This window comes from Sinohyriopsis cumingii, chromosome 5 (assembly GCF_028554795.1).
Source record: "Sinohyriopsis cumingii isolate HCF-2022 chromosome 5, ASM2855479v2, whole genome shotgun sequence".
Taxonomy (NCBI): Eukaryota; Metazoa; Mollusca; class Bivalvia; order Unionida; family Unionidae; genus Sinohyriopsis; species Sinohyriopsis cumingii.
This window is the reverse complement of record NC_142965.1, coordinates 45,603,402-45,608,853: the sequence shown is the minus strand read 5'-3', so window position 1 is coordinate 45,608,853 and position 5,452 is coordinate 45,603,402.

Sequence of the window (5,452 nt, the reverse complement as noted above, 5' to 3'; positions counted from 1 at the left end):
TTCAGTGTCATCTGTATGTACTGGAATATAAGTCATTCAGTGTCATCTGTATGTACTGGGATGCAAGCCATTCAGTGTCATACCCAATGATGACTGTACGTACTGGGATGCAAGCCATTCAGTGTCATCTGTATGTACTGGGATATAAGTCATTCACTGTCATACCCAATAATGTCTGTACGTACTGGAATGGAAGCCAGTTAGTGTCATACCCACTAATATCAGCATGTACCGGGATGCAAGCCATTAAGTGTCATACCCAGTGATGACTGTACGTACTGGGATGGAAGCCATTCAGTGTCATCTGTATGTACTGGGATGCACGCCATTCAGTGTCATACCCATTAATGTATGTAAGTACCGGAATGGAAGCCATTCAGTGTCATACCCAATAATGTCAGTATGCACTGGGATGCAAGCCATTCAATGTCATCTGTAAGTACTGGGATGCAAACCATTCAGTGTCATCTTTACGTACTTTTCTTACCTTGATCCCAAAAATCTGTTTTGTATAATCACAGTCTTAGTCCTAATTACGTATTCAAAGGTAAATCACTAAATACCCTTCTATCACATGTATGAATAGTTTCTACGGCTAAGAGATTGCTAATTTTGAATAATATTTCTCACCTGTCAGCCTTTCTTATTCAGTACAACATTTCAGTAATATATGCAATCGTAGAATAAAATAGAATATGATAACATTTTTAAAAAATATATAAATATATATCATCTAATGCCAATAGAAGAAGAAAGGTGTTTTAAAATCTTCAACATTTAGAACATACAGGTGTTACACAAAGACTAATCTCTCTTGCCAGTTGAACAGCTCTAAATTACAGCGTATAAAGCTTATGCGATGAGTAGTATGTTTCATCATTATTTCTTGCACTTCCTCCACCCCCACCCCTACCCCACCAACCCACTGACTTCCAATATTGTATTATTATTATCTACCAGCGCTGCATCAAGATGATCTTATATTGCAATACGAGAGTTTGGCTCATCTGGCTATGAGCATCCAAGGTGGCTCAGTGGTTAGCTTACATATCATTACTTGGTGGCTCATTAGTTAACTTACATATCACTACTTGGGTGGCTCAGTGGTTAGCTTACATATCCCTACTTGGGTTGCTCAGTGGTTAACTTACATATCACTACTTGGGTGGCTCAGTGGTCAGCTTACATATCCCTACTTGGGTGGCTCAGAGGTTAGATTACATATCACTATTTGGGTGGCTCAGTGGTTAGCTTACATATCCCTACTTGGGTTGCTCAGTGGTTAACTTACATATCACTACTTGGGTGGCTCAGTGGTTAGCTTACATATCACTACTTGGGTGACGATGTAATACATATCACTCTTGGAATAGTGTACGGACACTATGGTTCAGTGTACGGATGCTACGGAATAGTGGACGGACGCTAAGGCTTAGTGTACGGATGCTACGGAATTGTGTACGGACACTATGGCTTAGTGTACGGATGCTACGGAACAGTGTACGGACACTATGGCTTAGTGTACAATTGCTACGGAATAGTTCAAGGACACTATGGTTTAGTGTACGGATGCTACGTAATAGTTGACGGACACTAAGGCTTAGTGTACAGATGCTACGGAACAGTGTACAAACACTATGGCTTAGTGTACAGATGCCATGGAATAGTGTACGGACACTAAGGCTTAGTGTACAGATGCTACGGAACAGTATATGGACTTTATGGATTAGTGTACAGATGCTACGGAATAGTGTACGGACACTAAGGCTTAGTGTACGGATACAACCGCTTAGTGTACCGATACTATGGATTAGTGTACTGATATTATGGCTTAATATATGGATACGATGGATTAGTGTATTGATACTGCTGCTTAGTGCAAGGATAAAACGGCTTAGTATCATATACTGCTGCTTAGTGTACGTTTACTACGGATTAGCGTACAAATACTACGGATTAGTGTACAGATACTATGGATTAGTGTACGGATACTACGGATTAGTGTACGGATACTATGGATTACAGTACATATACTACAGATCAGTGTACGGATATTACGGCTTAATATACCGATACTACGGATGAGTATACGGATATTATGGGTCATTATGCAGATATTTACTTACTTCCTTCAATAATTTTGGTCACTAAGTTGTATTTAGTGAGCTTTGGTAGCAATAAATAAGACCAAGGTATTATCAACCTTCATTTATACGTTTGACCTTTATACCAGCGCAACATCTTTATTAGTTAAGGTATTATTTACCTAAGAATCATTCTTTATTCGTTCTTTCAATCAAATTCCTTTCTTAGATAATATCCTTATAATATATTTTATTATAAATATCCTGACATACGAAAGAAAACTTACCAAGACACTTATATTTTGACAAAGCGACTCTGCTTTGATCTTATGATTCTAAAATATATTTTGTTTCTACCAGTCTTCATAAGATTCCCATTTTAGAGTCTCAAATATGAATATTCTCAAAAGTGTGCTTTTTTAAAAATCATTTAAATTATTTGCAATGACCAATGCAAAAATTTAATAATTATTGTATGTGCAGTTGGTCATCTTTGTAATCATCTGTTTGAAAAACGCATGGTCAAAAATACGACATGAAAGACAATGAAAAATCCCAAATTAAGCATAATCTTTTTAAGTTTGGTAGAACAGAATGTGAACTTTAGCATACAAAGTTATCTTCGGTGAACTGTGTGTGAACCTTATTACAGCAAGATATCTTTTGTGGAACTGGGTATGAACCTTATTACATACAAGATATCTTTTGTTGAACTGGGTGTGAACCTTATTACAGCAAGATATCTTTTGTGGAACTGGGTGTGAACCTTATTACATACAAGATATCTTTTGTGGAACTGGGTGTGAACTCTAGATATATCAATATATCATTGGCAGAACTGGGCTGTGAGTTTAGGTAAATCAATGTATCCTTGACGAAACTAGGTTTAATTTTAGGTCTACAAATGTATTTTCGGTGGAACTCGTGTGTGGAATTTAGGTACATCAAAATTATCCTTGATGGAAGTTGAGTGTGCACGTTAAGTATAACAGGGTATCTTTGGAATTTTCATAACAATACCAACAGTTAGCAAAGCACACTAACTTTGATATTTAAACATCAATAATTTACAATTTCACAAATACAGCGATCTCTTTTATTTTATAAATGTCTTACAGTGCGGAATAATAACACACGTAAACAATGTGACTGTAATCATCTAAGTGTCTGCTTAACGATGTCGATAAATACTGTCCTTCGAAACTGCATGATTACCTCGATAATGCAATTATACTTCTTTGCACATTTCGGACGGGGCCCCGAGTGGCCGAGTGGTGTAAAGCGCTCTCCGTTACGGATCGCTGCCATCTCACCTCTGTCTGCGTGGGTTCGAGTCTCGTATTCGGCTAATGTGGGTATGTGAGAAAGCTTGCCAATAGCTTCTGGTGGGTCGGTGGTTCTTTCTGGGGTTTTCCCGGGTTCTTCCTCCACCATTAATACTGGCCGCCATGTATCGTGTGCTGAAAAATGGCGTTAAACCCTACAACAACAACAACAACATTTCCGGACGGTTTTACACCATTGAACAATAAAACAGACTCTGCCTATTACTCAGTCATGTGATTGCAAAAGATCACATTAATTGTATTTACTGAATCCAACCCATTCGGAATACAAATATGGTCTAAATCGATATCAATAAATACATGGTACCTCATAGGCTATTAAAACATCAATACTTCGTGAAAGAATTGGCTAGAAATGTTTTTGTAAGGTGTCCGCAGAATTATCTCTGACAGAAAGATAGTATGTTTAAAACAGATATGCTATTTAATCCAATTCATCTCTGCTCGTTTTTTCGTCGAATGGCCACTAGCTTAACGCTTCTCTGCTGGGTGTGCACAAAAATGGTTTGGAAACTCCGCACATTAAACATTTGTTGAGGTAGACGGCTGTACTACTAATAACATAAGCGTGACTTTTGAGACCTTTTAACAGTTTAACGTGGGTTTAAATTAGATAGTGTCAATATTTGTTAATTTCATTCTCGTACAAAGAATTGATATTTGGACATTCATGAAACAGTAAATGATGGAATAAAATAGGTATAATTTTGATAAATTATGTAATCATACCCAACCCCAAAATGCGCAAAATATTCATATTAAATGCCTATCCCCGAAATGGACGAAAACTCCTAAATCCGCATGTGCTGTCAACCTGAGTCCACCCTGCAATCCTTTCAACCTTTTGGTTCTCATCGAATTAAACCAAAGCAAGATGGAGACCTGATATGGTCAAGTTTTAAACTAAAGTCATGTGCACTTTGCTTATGCTAAATAAAAAGCTTTAGTCTAAAGACACCCCTTATAAAAACACCACCTCATAAATATTCCTGTCGAAACTATGTACCATCTTGTAAAAAGTACAAATCTATAGAGACATTTAATTCGTGTGAGTTCATCATCTTCATTTCCTTCCGTGTAAGATTACCTAGCATGATAATTAAATATAATAAATCCCTTGAGTACAATAAATAAACGCTAGTATATATAGAAATACGAAGGCAAACTTTGCAGCCTGGCCTAAGCCTTAGAAGCGACAGAAATAATTTCGTGCATAGGAATAAGGTACAGATAGTACTACCAACATAACAAAGTCCTATTATGCACAACAAATAATTTTAAACTCATAATGATTATACTACAAACATTATTAAATGGAAGTTGAAAGTTACAAAATCTATATTGGTAGAACTTAAATGTACACTTCCTGACAAAGAATGCTGCATATAGGACAAATATACACTGCCTGGCAAAGTATGCTGCATACAGGACAAATATACACTGCCTGACAAAGTATGCTGCACACATGACACATATAGACTGCCTGGCAAAGTATGCGGCATATAGGACAAATATACACTGCCTGGCAAAGTATGCTGCATATAGGACAAATATACACTGCCTGGCAAAGTATGTTGCATACAGGACAAATATACACTGCCTGACAACGTATGATGCACACAGGACAATTGTTGTTGTTGTTGTTGTTTTATAGTAGTATTTTATTTCTAAGTGGCATATGTGGCCCTGAAGAAAAAAAACATAGTAGTAGTAGTATTTTTTCTAAGTGGCGTGGGTGACCCTGAAAACAACAACAACAACTATAACAACAGTAACAATAACAACAACATTTGCAACAATAACAATAACAACAATAACAAAAACAATAACAAGAACAACAATGATAACAATAACAACAACAAAAACAACAATAACAATAACAACAATAACAATAACAATAATAACAACACTAACAATAACAACAATAATAATAGTATAATAATAATAGTATAATAATAATAATAATAATAATAATAATAATAATAATAATTTGATTTGAGCTCTAATATTCATCTGGTTTAT